At 46.3% G+C, this 13,849-nt stretch overlaps 1 protein-coding gene across 4 annotated transcripts in view; it reads left to right on the forward strand.

Annotated features, from left to right (window-relative positions):
* LOC118513502 (histone-lysine N-methyltransferase MECOM-like) overlaps positions 1-13,849 on the forward strand; it is a 70,927-nt gene that overhangs the window by 14,942 nt on the left and 42,136 nt on the right. For 3 of the 4 annotated variants that reach the window (XM_036059346.1, XM_036059347.1, XM_036059348.1), the window contains exon 3: positions 13,257-13,631. The gene's annotated coding sequence lies outside the window, so the exon portion shown is untranslated. Of the gene's footprint in view, positions 1-5,355; positions 5,424-13,256; positions 13,632-13,849 lie in introns of those variants that run through there. The other variant, XM_036059349.1, reaches the window with a different exon arrangement.

Here is a 13,849-nt window from a genome sequence, read left to right on the forward strand (position 1 = left end):
TCTGTCTATCTAATGGATGTCTCTATTCGGAACGCAAAACCCGCGAGACGTCTAATTACGCGTCGTCTCCTCTCGACCTAGAGCCACAGCTCCGGTACACGCTGTCGGTTGTGTGCATTGTATTTAAATCCATCCTTTATACACGCACGAGGAGGTCGGCAGACCGGTGAGTCTTAGAGCTCCATTATCTCCGAACGGTCCCCAAACATAGACGACACAAAACAGCCAACCTCGGGTTGGCTCCTCAGACGCGAGTGTGTTCTGCCTTGTTTTCGATAGCGTGGCCCGCATTATTGCGAATCCGACCCTGCCGTGTGCTGCCGAGCTAAAAAGGCATAATGATCTCGCTCTTCTCGATGGCGCTTTTTTTTTGTTGGTTTTGTTTGCTGCTGCCGCTGTCAATAGGACATTCCATTTGTTCGTTTTTGTGCCCGGCGTGACAGCGTGTGCATCTGCATACGGGGCTTGTTTAACGTATTAATTTATTACAAGCATACTTAATTTAGCTACAAATTATGGTTCTTCGGGTGGTGTGGGGAAATGGGCTGGAGGCGGTGAGGAGACGCATTTCCGTGAAAGGAAAAGAAACCTCGCATTTGTTTCTATTGGTATGTTTTCAATGGTCATATGAATCGAACTGAAATGTAACTTGAAGAGGAAAACAAAATCGATATGTTGTAGAGGAAAACAAAATCAACTATTCTGTGTAATATAAAAGTTGGTGATACTCTCTATCTACAATAGTGCAACAACTCCCAAACTTATCGGTTTCACTACTCCAAACAAGCCTTCATATACTAGCCCCTTCCTAACGACTTCTCCCAAACGAAAGACTTCAACGATCGCAAAAGCGACGAACAGTTCATTATGAGGATTTTTCCCTTTATCCAAACCACACGGAATGCCCACCCATCGGACTGCCTTTCCTTCGCCGTCGTATGCAAACATCTCTCTAATGCACAGACGGAGAGCCGGTGCAATATTTGCTGCATCATTTTCTTCCAAATTTGCATCCGCTAATGCAGAGGCAAGATCACAATCGGGTGCCTAGTGAGCTGCTAGTTCGCATGCAGAAAGCCCACCACTAAATCCACTAAATCGGACTGCATATATGCATTGCATGATGCAATCACCCCTGCCACACACACACACACAAAATGGCTCAATGAAACGAAATGTAGCAGATGATGCTCAGCAAGCTCCCGGATGTATTCGAGCTGCTGCATTAATGCTATTTCAAAAGCGATTATCAGATGTTGTGGGCTCTTATGCCAATTCGGTTGCATCCAGAGCAACATCTTCCCGTATCAGATGTTTTCTGCTGACCACCCACAACGAATTGTCCCCCCGTACCGAGTGGTAGCAGTGAAAAACAACCAATTTTTGTCCCCCTTTGCGAGCTGCCTGTATGGAACAAATGCACTTTTGTGAGCTCGAGAGAGAGAGAGAGAGAGAAGGTCGACACACAAAACTTGGCGACTTTTTTTTTTCAATCAAAAACTCAAACATCCTCGGCGTGGCACGCAAACGGATCCACACCGCCCAACCCGACGGGCAGGAGCAAAGGGGAGAGAGCCGAGCTAAACCAAACAGTCGTCCCAGACGCCCCGTCGCTGGCCATTTCACAATATCGTTACAAATTATCTCCCATTCAATCATGCAGCACGCGGGCACGGCAGGCAAGGCTGGACAGGGCCAAACGGCCAAACGGCTCCTGCCGTGGCGAAACGGTAGGAATTTTCCCATTAATTGGGTTCCGTGCATACCCCCGGCGTGATAGGGTCTTTCCCTGCTCCAGCTATCGCAAAACGCTCACCATTCGAGGGCCTGCCTTCGAGGGCCTTTATGGGTCTCCTAGGGTCTGCATGGATCATCGATGAAATTCCTTCCACGCCGGTGTGGAGCTGTGCCAAAGCTAGGTGAGCATCGTTTCGCGGTGGACGGTTATGTGTAGGGCGCGCGATTAGTGAATTTATTTCACTTTTTTTCAAAGGTGCTCCTTTTTTTTCCCGTTTCTGCCTTTAGCAGGCCGAGGTTGGAGCTGGCAGATCGGCCGGGGGATTACCAGGGTAAAATCCCTCGACCCCAAAGGCGCAAAAGCTGACCTCACCACCGTGGCGAATGCATTTCAATATATTACTATCCTATTTATCAGCCTGTCTGTCCTAAGGCTGCCCTCTTCTGTGGAAGGATGTGTGCTTATGAGTTAAGACGGTATGCACAGATTAGGGTTGAATCATTTTCTATGATCAGATTTATTCATTTGGTGATTTTTTATACAACTTTAAATTGAAAAAGTAATTCTTCAAGTAATTTTAAAAATTAATAAAAATTAATAATATCAATCCAATACTACAGATTCGAGAATTGAAGACAAGAAATGCTTCAATTTCCTTAAAAAAAACCAATAAATTTGGTGGGACCAATTTATTATTATTTATTGTGAGTACTTTAGCCGATCGTGTTCTTCATTGGCTCTTCAACATTGAGAAGTTTTGGTTTATTCATTTTATCGTCTTTGGCTTGAGTTAATATGCTACTAGCTCTATGTACGAATAGACCATACGAGTGAGATTTGATATCGGTCTCTTCGTGTAAGCAGCAAATTTTTCAATTTAATTCAAATAATTCTTCAGATCACCCAGCGAAAAAGCTTTGATTCTTCTGTTTCAAAACAAATATTTACCTACATTCGTCACTTTCATGAAGCTCCAGCGATATACTTGCATCTCGCAACCGTTTTTGACCACTTTTTTCTCGCTGCTCATCAACCAGGCTGCAGGTTTTGCTTGCCTTAAGTCAAATATTAAACACCCAAACACAAACAAAAAATCACCCCCTAATATGTATAGATTTATCATTCAAGGCTTTGCATGCAGTTTCGGAGAAGCCGTAGACGCCTAATAGCTCTTAAAATGACATGCCCGAGCTCTTAAAATTATGACGCCACAGCCACACGGGAATAAGTATGCGTCCCAGCTCTGAACGATTAGAGGGACTAGAAAAAGAAGAAGCAAAAAGACTCCAACCACCCCACAGAAAAAAACATCCATCTTACATTCTAATATTCACTCCCAGTGCGCGAACGCTCTAAACGCGCGGTTGCGTCTTTGCGCGAGGACTTACTTAGGGACTATGCTGCCGCGATCACGTTTTTGTAAGCAAGCAGCAAGACTCGCACACTAAACACACAACAAAACAAAAAAGCGTCCGTGTAGTCCGTGGAGTCTGCGTAGTTCGCATCGCGGTGCCTTCCGTGCGCGCGGCTGCAAACTTACAATCCGATAGGCCGTTTGGGCGAAGTTGGAATGTGAGTGGACCAGTTTAGGTGTTTCGGGTTGGAGATATTTTTTTCCGGCTGCTGCTGCTGCTTCTTGTGCTTCGTCTTCTTCTTCGGCCCGTACTTGGCAACGAGGAATGTATCGTTTTATTCAATTTAGATAACGTGTTACGGGCCTACGTTAAAGGCAACAAACACACGCAGCTAATACACCTCTCACATGCATGGAGCGAAGATACTGTCGGCGCTTTTTCTGTGCTTTTCGGGAGCAAGACTCCACCACAAGCTCGCCGTTCGAGGTCCGTTCTCAAGTGTGGTGTTGTGTGTAGCGGTCCGGGGTTGTTGTTTTTTTCTCTCTCTGCTTTGCTTCCTCACCTTTGATTGATGAACGGGCAAACCCGAACGCTATTGGTGTGTAGTGCGCTACTTACGTCTGGCTACTGGCTACACGCCACACCAGATTACCAGTAGTAGTAGTGCTGAACACCTTCAGCCTTCTGCTTGTAGCGTGGCGCACGGAGAAGAGGACGCCGGTGCATGGGGCATGGAAGATAAAAACGCAAGCGCACAACACCCGTCGCGATACGGGAGGCAAATATGTTAATGTAAATCGCCGCAGTTCATTTCGCGGACCAAGCCTCTCGCTCTCTCGCTGTCTATTGCTCCATTGCATCCTAAGCACCGAGCGACGAGTTGCACGTTTCATGGTGTCTGCAGGTTCAGAGGCGACGTATGACTGACCCTCGTGGGCACACTCACACACACACACACACACATGGACAGCCATATCAAAAGTCATGAGCCGTATCTCCTGCCGAAGCTTAATTTTGCAGCAAAAACCGTAACAACATTCCTTCTGGCTGGGGCTGCAACCCAAACCAGGTGCTCCGATCGTGACCACCGATCGGGCGTCCTGCCCCGGACACCCGTGGCCTTACCTATTGGCCGACGAACACCAATATGTACATCCCGACAGCTTCGGAACTGCCACAACGCTCTGCCTGGGTCGGTCGGGTGGCCTCGATACGGTGTTAATTTAATCAAATGTCGCTCGCTAAAAACCGCGTGAAGAGGTCACTCTCCTGGATGGGTGTTCATGCCTGATTGACCTCCCGGCAGGCAGTGAGCGTACGGTGGGCTTGGCTTACCCAAGATTACTGCAAACTTGAAGCTGATGTTGGAATGCTGACCTCAAGGCATTCGTTAAATAATACCAATCGTAATCGGAGAGCTGGTTGGGTATGGCGCGCTGGAAACGGGTCATATTTTAACGAACTGACCACCACCACTTCAACTTTTCGGCGATCGCATCTCGTTTAATGTCGATCGCTGTTGTTTTTTTTTTTCTTTTTGGCGTCCATCGTGCGTGGGTGTCTAAGTTCATCACCTCATCACTCTCGACAACCATAATCCCAATCCCCCGAAGGTTGTTGTTGGACATTCGACCAGCGACAGACTGGGAGGTCGCGGTGACGGCTTCTCTTTTTCGGACGCCGAAATAAAAAGCACTAGCAGGGTGTGCCCTCTAGTGACTGCTTACCACAGCCTTACTCGTTTGCTCGAGAGGGTTACTCAGCCACTTGGTAACGGCCTACCGAGCTTCCTCTATTACTACCGACCGCACAACGGGATGGGTTTGGCCCATTCTGGAGCTATTACTTTCCGTTTCGCGCGTCGCCAATGGTTCGAGGCTACGCGAGAAGTTCTGAAACGTCCACTGCAACCCTCTGGCTGACCTTAAAGTCTGTGTTAGGGTCGCTTGCACGGTGCTCATGTGATGGTCTGTTTTTATAATCGTACCTAAAGCTCACCCGCAAAAAAGAAGAAGACAAAGAGCCGAAACGATCAGACCCGAAAAATTTGCACAATCCCGTATCTTACAGTGTCGCTAAATGTTGGTGAGAATCCGTTTATGAGCGATGAAGTTTTATATCTGTTTTCCCACACAATGAGCTCGGCTTGCGGGAATGGTTGGTAGATGGTTTGATGCATCATCATTCAGGCGGTTTTTTCTCCTTCTTCACTCTCTCTCTCTCTCTCTCTCTCTCTCTTAAGTGAGCTCTTCAGCTGCAAGTCAATGCATTTGACAGGCCCCCATCTGGGCGAAGTGAAATATTTATTCTCCATATGCGCGTGACTTTGGGTAAGCAATCATATTTATATTTTATACGAAATCCGGATCTTATGAGATCGCCACACACACACACGCGAAAAGTAACACACTTATTGCACATTTATTGACGGAAAGGAATTTCTGCATGGCTGCTTCAGCTTCAATAATATATCCCAACCCAGATCGATCGATTATGAGGTTTGTGAGGCGAACGTGTCGCACCGATCGTTTCGGAATTTATTTATTAAGGCGCTTTTACTTCGTCACCTACAGCGACGCCGACAGTGGATGAGACAACACTCGTGGGAATTGATTTTTGTGAATATCAATTGCAGTGGATGTGTTGCAAACATTCGATCGTACAGAAATTAAGAGGCTGTACCGAGGCGTGAAGGCGCTTTGACATGCCCGTAGGAAAGACATTTCTGCTCCGATAAAAAAAACACCTTTACACACGATTGAAAGTGAGAAAAGCTCAATCAAACACCACATCCATTACCTTTTGTGACCCAGCGCTAACTGAGTCTTGGCCGTATTGCCGACCCGGAAAAAAAACACTGACTGACCTTTACGCGACAGTCTGACAAACTTTCACCCAACGGATGGCACTATGGCCACACCGTACCGAGAACGCATAATTATAACGCGCGCCTCTTCTAACGAAAATAAAAGCAATTTACCATCCAGCGAAATTGATCGCTGGCGAAAGAGTTGCGCCTCGTCAGCTTGTGCATAGGGGGGCGTGCATGGAATTGATTGATATTCGCTTTGGGTTTTGGTTTGGTTTGGTTCCGATCCAACGCGCTGCAAGGCAGAGTCACATCACGATCGTGACAATAATGCGGGAAGACATCATAAAACAATGTGGATAAATTTGTCATCCTGCGATCCGTCGATCGGAACGCACCTTCGCCGGCAAAATTGAACACGAAGCGGAAGGGCACGCGAGTGCCGCCACGCTAACGCATCTCATCCGGTGCCGGTTCAAACGGTGACTATTAATAACAAAACCACACACACACAAACACAGAGGCGTCTCTTTTATTTCCAGAGATGCATCGAGCGCATCAGGAGAAGGTGAAGCGCCCATGAACGCCCATCTGATCCGCAATTTTCCAACATTCATCCGTCGACTCGATGTGAAATCTTTTTGCCTTAATCCCGCGACCGTGATTGTTGCATATCTTCATTAGAGCCAGGCGTGGAGGAAGCGTGTCTAACTTCGGGTTTTATGTCTAGGTGCAGAAAATACAACAAAAAAACATTTCCTTCCTGGAATGGGAGTGGGAGTTTGGAATTATTAGGAGGAGGGGTGTAGGCATAACTTCATCGCGAAAAACGGCGGTGTCGTCTTAAGCGCGAAAGAGCAATCGGGCGATCTGGTGTCTATTATTAGTGCAACATTTGCATATAATCGTTGGTGTGACTGTTGAGGGATAATTTAAACATTTCACCGATGATACGGGCTTGTGTGCTTTGGGGATCAATCTCGAATCGATTAGTAGGTCGACTTAGCCCTAGGAAACTTAGGCTATGTACCACATTTCCGATGTTAAAACGATTGCTGTAAGCTTCGAAGAGTTCTAACGAGGCTCAGATGATAACCAAGGAAACATGCAGCTTTGTAACGCCCTCATCAGGTCACAGATTTCTCAGATCTAATCTTAATCTTCGATTCCACTAAAATAGTTTGGCACACAATAATTCGTAGTTATAATATTTATACATTCAAAGCAATACAGGTACAGAGGCTCAAGCTAGACTTATTTGAGACTCTAACCGATGAATCTTCAGGATATTGTGGAGTTCTTCTAATATAGAAATTCCCAAGGCCCAAAATGGTCCAAACTGGACAATAATTATGTAGATGAGCGCATTATGTGTTACTGAAGAAATACAATACACCTGAATTTCCTGATTCTATCCTCAAATCCTCACCTTCTAGTAATATTTCACAATTTTGAACATCCCAGAGCCCCAAAATATAAAATCTAAAAGACAAGATAGTGCTCTGGTCTGGTCTGTACAAGAACATATACGCCTACCACCAATTCAAGGAACTTCGGTCACCAAACACCACTTTATAACCCCGTTTCCTAGATCTAAGCACCAGCCTAACAATTTACAAACCAAACAAAGCCTCACGCGGGTCGCGAGTCCTTCATACCGGACCGCGCACGTCCGTGCAAACATTCCATCCTAAAACGCATGTTAAAGCACCGTCATAAATGTCATCATTTGTTGCCTGGCTTCGCTTTCATAAAACTTTTATTACCGATCACGGAACCGTGATCCAGCTTTGCAAATCCTCGACCTACGCCGGACGCCGGAGTCTAATAGCTGCGGCCGTCCGTCTGTCTGTCTGTCCATCCGTCGACATCCGTCGCCTACGCAAGAAGCTTCACCCGGGGAAGGTCAGCCGGCTGGTTTATTCTGTTCTTTGTGATGTACGGTACACTCTTCTTGGGCACTAAAGTACAGCCCATTACCAGTTAATAAGAACGTTTAGGAACACCTTGCGGTTGCGCCTTCGAAAAATTAAGGCCTCGCTTTTTTAATGCTCTTACTGCATCGTACTGCTGACGATGAGGCTCGTTTATCGGATGTGACCGGTAAGCGAAACAAGCTGCAAAAATTCGCGCGATCGTAAACGAAAAAACTGCCTACCCGCATACGATGCGCGACACCGAACCCATCTCGATCATCATTTTCAGCACAATTTTTACTTAAAAGCTCATGCTTACCGACACCCAACTCTCTTGTGATGTAAAATAACCGAAATCATCCGCAAACCTGTACCACTTAATCTGTTCCTCCGTACCAAAAACCGGCCCACCGGGAGTATGATGAGTTCGAATTACCGAGGGCGAATTATTTCGACATCGAGTGCCTAGCCGATCTTCTTCGCGCGATTCAGTAAACGATCTCATCGCAGGAGAGCAGGCTTCTTCCACACTACCACGGCCATAAACGGGCCATCTTTCGCACTTTTAAAGAAGGAAACTTTCACGGCTCCCTCACGCGAAAGAAGCGAAAGACACCTACAGCAACAAAAAATCCCGAGGTGATAATTATGCATCCTATCGCGAGTGGGGTTCTCCGGTTTATTGAGGTGTCATTTCCGCACACCGGGTCTGCCGGACCGTATTAAAATAATAAACTTATAATTGACCGAAAATATTCAGCGCGCGAGCTCATCGCCACGACGTGCGAGAGATGAGCCGCGGTTGCATTCACTAACGGTGAAGCTGCATTTCGGATCTGATCGGACGGCGTCGTCACATCACACCCGGCTGTGAAGTTCGACCGCAACCAGCTACCGTTGTTTGCCGAAGTAATGGACCGTTTAACCCCTGGAGAGGGAGGTAGAGCGAGAGATCCGATTTTATTAACACCTTCCAAAGGGAAACACCAAAAAAATCTTCAAGATCTGCGCGATTAAGAGCGTAAACGTCGAAGGGAAGAAAAAAGGAAGCGAACAAAACTGAAGTGAATTAATTTATGATTAATTGTTGACACTATGCAAATTTTGTCAACTTTTTTTTTGGTTGGTTTGTTGGGTTTGTGCTTTGCGTGGTGATCAATTTTTTGGTTGGAAGCGGGAAGAAGTGTGGATCCCGGGTGGAGGAAGGCACGATCGTTTTGTGAATGGATTCCTCAAAACGAAGATGAACCGTGGGAACCATTGATATTGGGGAGGTTGGAGATTTCAAGGTTACCTTTGAAGGAAGAAAAAACAAACAAAATTTAGTGAGAGGTGTAACCTATGCTTCAAAGCTCTGAAGACCAATATAGCACATAGACGGGCTTTGTTAATTAATTGGTTAAGGCTTTAGCAAGTATTAATCTTTGATGTCATATCCTAGATTTTTCTTGAAAGCCTTCTACTTCTAGACACAACAGAAATTTGGAGTATTGCACGAGAAAGATGCATAGAAGGGTTTATGAGATATGGCAAGGAGCCAGAAGATTTATAATTCTGAAAGCTGGATATTCTAACTACTGCAATTAAACATGAAGATTCAGCTTGATCCCTCAAGATCACTCTCAGTCTTAGTCAATCTGTCAATCAGTCAGAGCTCTGTCTGGACATCATCAGTATTAACTGACTCTTAACTTGCCAGGAGTTTAAAGAGGCCTTAAGACCCATATTCCCTAAATCTTGAGATTAATGTGCTTGAGATGCCACCAATCCAACTGTAAGGTTCAGAATAAGGCATCAAATCATCACACTATTTTACAAAAATAATGGGCCTTAGCTTCCAGCGATGACTTCCCAGGATAGTCTATTTTCTTAGGTAGTCGAGGATCCAACACTCAACAGGGAACTGCACGAATCTCAGGTTATGTTCAAGATTTCGAAATATCCTTCAAATATAGCTTAAAGGGCATCACTCCAAACATTACTTCATAACTCCATAACATTACAAGATATTAAAAGACTAATATAGAAAGATAATTTAATCATAACATTTGTGTTTACCTCTGCCACATTGCTGAACCTTTTGCAATTAACAGTCGTGTAATTCGAATCCACCCACATTCCACTAGCTGCTCCCCGGTATGCCCATTACAATTAAAGCACGCTTCTAAACGCTTGTCACAGTCGTAAAATTAAAAACTCGTAATTTTATATATCATCCCTCGCATATGGATACAACGAGATGAGGCCGCCGAACGAACCAGTTTCAACAAGAAGAAAAAAAACGAGAGCAAAAATTACACATCCAAGTGACTCTTTTCCATCATCATTCGCCCTGTAACGCCCCACACCCCGTGTAACGACAACCCGTGCTGTCATATCCCGTGGTGAGCGAAGGAAGAAAAAAAGTGTCTCCAACTGATGGTGGTGCATCAGGTGGTCCTTCTATTGCTTCTCCAGCCGATAGCTACAACCGATCTCCCCGGCATCCTCGGGAGGTTTGTTTTGCAATGCTTGCTGCTGACCAATAGCCCCAACGGACCCAACCCATCGAAGCAACGAGCTAGATATTGCTGCAAAAATGGACCACTTGTTCCCTTGGCAGCGTGGCAGCAATAAGAGTGGGCCACAAAACATAAATCATAATTAGTGCACCGAGCCCTCCCCCCCCCCCCCCCCTTCGCTCCTCTTCCATTCCACTCCCTTCCTCCTTTGCATACGTACACCTCGTCGCGACAAACAAACTCGTAAAAATGCGCGTTATTAAATTATATCACCGAGCAGCCGTGCAGTAGAGGGATGGTTGTCGCCATCCGATTCGGTTCGCCTTCTAAACCCTCACCGCGCTCCGTCCAGCGGGCAAGGGTATTGGTTCGCGAAATTATAGAAACGATCGTTCGCTTCCTCGCCAACGGGCAGGTGATTTGAACCGGCAAACGGTTACAGCTCACCTGGTGGGTCCGCGCCTTTTTCAAAGCGGTAAGCTTTCACGGTGCATTTTGCATGGCTCCCCTGGCGAGTCAGCGAGATTGGGCTTGGGCTTTGAAAATGGCCGCAAATGGTGTAGCGGCTTGACGAGCGGGGCGAGCAGGCGACGGTGGAATGTGCAAAACTGCTTTGATTGATTGATTGATTGATTGCTTCAAAGCAGAAGCCACACGGAAGAAGCAGCGCGCCAGCTAACCGGTGCGGGTGCAAATGAGGTTCGTCGCTTGCGCTATCGGCACGGCAGCAGTCTCCCGTGGCTGTCGTCGGTACTGCCACATAATTGGCTCGCTTTTCTATCAATGAACCATCGTCAAGCTTGGAGGCTAATAATTTGTTTAACAGTTTTTGTTATGTGTGAAGCGCTTGAGCGTTATTGGTTGATCGGCGGACGACGAACTCATAACTTAAAATTCAATTAAACCGTACCGTTGCGCCTTTGCAATTTATTGACAGGTTGTGCAACGCCAGCTCTTTCTCTCCCACTCGCATGCAAATAACTCTCATCCTTTAAAGCATTGCAACAGCAACGCTCCTGATGCTCGACGATCGTGTATCAATTATCTTTTACAATCTTCATCGCACCGTGGAATGTGTCGTTGAAGCTGTTGCAGCTTCAACTCCCCCTTCAGTGCGAGAACATTCTCTGCCATCCTCCAAAAGCCACCATCAACAACGGCCCCACAAGGTGGTCGCCCCATGTTCGCTGTCGAGAGCTGTCGGACGATGAAGCTGGTGGTTGCACCAACATCAAAACCATTTAAAACCGGAGCTCGCCCAACCACAATGTTGCCAGTGGAGTTGTCAGACCCGGTGGACAGACTGGTGCGGGATTTAGCATAATTTGTACCAAAACGGCTTGCTTCATCGCTCATCGAATGTGCACGCATGTGCAGTGGTGGCACGGACCATGCTCCCATCCCAACCTGGGGTATGCTAATGTGTGGATCAAATATTACTTTGCAGCCCGCAAACACCACCGTTAAACAATGGCTGATTGTTTTCGGTTGGCAATTTTCAAAACACACGGTCGAATATGTTGCCGCATATTTTACACCTTTGCAACACGCAGACTGGTGCATTTGTAAAATATTTCTGTCTGCCGCTTGTTCTAATGCAGTGACGAAAGAACACCACACCACGTGAAGCTTCCCACGCTTTATCGAACTCATCTCGGATGCACTTTTTTCTTGTCTGCTGCGAGCTGCAGAGCATAGGTTTTGCAAGCAACGCTACAGGCAGAGGTTTGGAATTCCGATTGCGAGAAGATATGTCGCATAGTAATGAACGCATGTTGAAACAATGATTAAAAATGTTGCTTCACTTGACATCTCTGAGGCGACCTCCAGGGTGATTTTTTATGCCCGCATTGTTCTAGGCCTCAACGTATATGAAACTATAATTTGGGTCGATATGGAAATTTTATTAACACCATGAAGGCTTTTCGTCTTCAATCAATAATTGAAATTACATCAAAAGGATCTCCGGGATCAATTGGCGGCAGTATATCCTTTGGTGCCGTGACCAGGATGTAGTAGAGATATTCAACCGGTGCCTATTCCTGAGCCTTGGCGGGGATGGGATTTGATTCCCGGGCCCCGTTGTGTGAAGATCGGTTTGGCAGCAGTAAAGATATGTTCTGCTTAATACTTTTGAAAGCTATGAATATCTTCACCATCATATTTATTGGTACCATGACCAGGATACACGGAAAGCATTTCAATAAATTGCGTATTTTTGACAACCAATTTTTAAATGGTTTTCACCTTTAAATTTATTGGTACCGTGACCAGGATTCGACGACCAAATTCCTTTGAATTGTCAATCTGTACCCCTTTTTTCCTCAAAAATCTGAGCTAATGTCTGTTTATGATGTAACGATGTTGGTCCTCGGGCGTCCACTGCTCACCAGATTAACCCACATGATAATCCAAGGGCGTGGGGCATGGCGAACTTTCTTTCACTTTTTTTGTTTTTGGCACATACATTGTCCTCCACAGGTTCAAGGAGACTGTCTTTGCGTTGGATAACACAAAACAAAAACCGAACCGAAACCTTAAACACGTCCACATCTAAGCCAGCTCTAAAACCGATACGTCCGCGAGCGGAATTTCGCGTTGGATGATGTCGAGATGACGAAATCAATCAAATCCAAAAAGCTTCAACATCCGGTCGAACCTGATCCGACCGCAACCACATCATATCGCCAAGCGATATGAAAAAAGGCCAAGAAGAACGCGGTAAAAGATGAGAACACTGGGCAAGAAATAAAAACGACAGCTTCGATTACACACTGCCTCATTCTACTCGAGTCGGGACGCATTGGCCGACGCCTCATCAACATTATTAATTAATCACCCTCTGAGGTGCCCTGAGCAAACCAGCCAACCAACCAACTCTACCGGCAAAGCTTCTAATACCATCTTCCATCGTTCCTTTCTTCCCGCCCCAAACAGCGCTGCAATCTGGTGTTTGGCACAATCCGTCGCGTACTCGGATTACGGAACGGCAAACAACACGCGGAATGGAACAAGCCTCTGAAGGCCGGCCGACACTAATCATCTGCCGCAAAAAATCGGCAAGGGCACAAATTTAATACGCCGTCGCTAGGCTTTATCCCCCGTCCCGGTGCGTATCGCTCACGGGGAGGATTTCGGAGGGACTCGATCCGGACTCTTGCTTCTTCTTCTAGCCTTCTGTCTCCCCCAAAATCGACCTTCTAGTTTCTGTGTGTTTCGACTTTAGGCTAAAGCCTCCCTAAGAAAAACCTGTTACCGCACACAGCAACACACGGAACGGGACCAGAACACCCCGCCAAAAAAACAAGTAAGGTAAGTCGACAAAACATTAACTCCATACTCGATCGTGCTCTAAAAACGTGCGTGGGTTTAGTTTGAGTCGTTCGTTCCGAAATGTGGAAACCTGCGGAGGCTTAGCTTCGAGCCAAACCTTCTAACTCAAGCTTCGTGCATTCGGGCGAGCTAGTTTCACTAGTTTTTCGATGGCCCCGCAAAGATGATCTCCTCCGGCTCGCTACACCAAATATGAC

The sequence above is a fragment of the Anopheles stephensi genome, chromosome 3 (genome assembly GCF_013141755.1).
Source record: "Anopheles stephensi strain Indian chromosome 3, UCI_ANSTEP_V1.0, whole genome shotgun sequence".
Taxonomy (NCBI): Eukaryota; Metazoa; Arthropoda; class Insecta; order Diptera; family Culicidae; genus Anopheles; species Anopheles stephensi.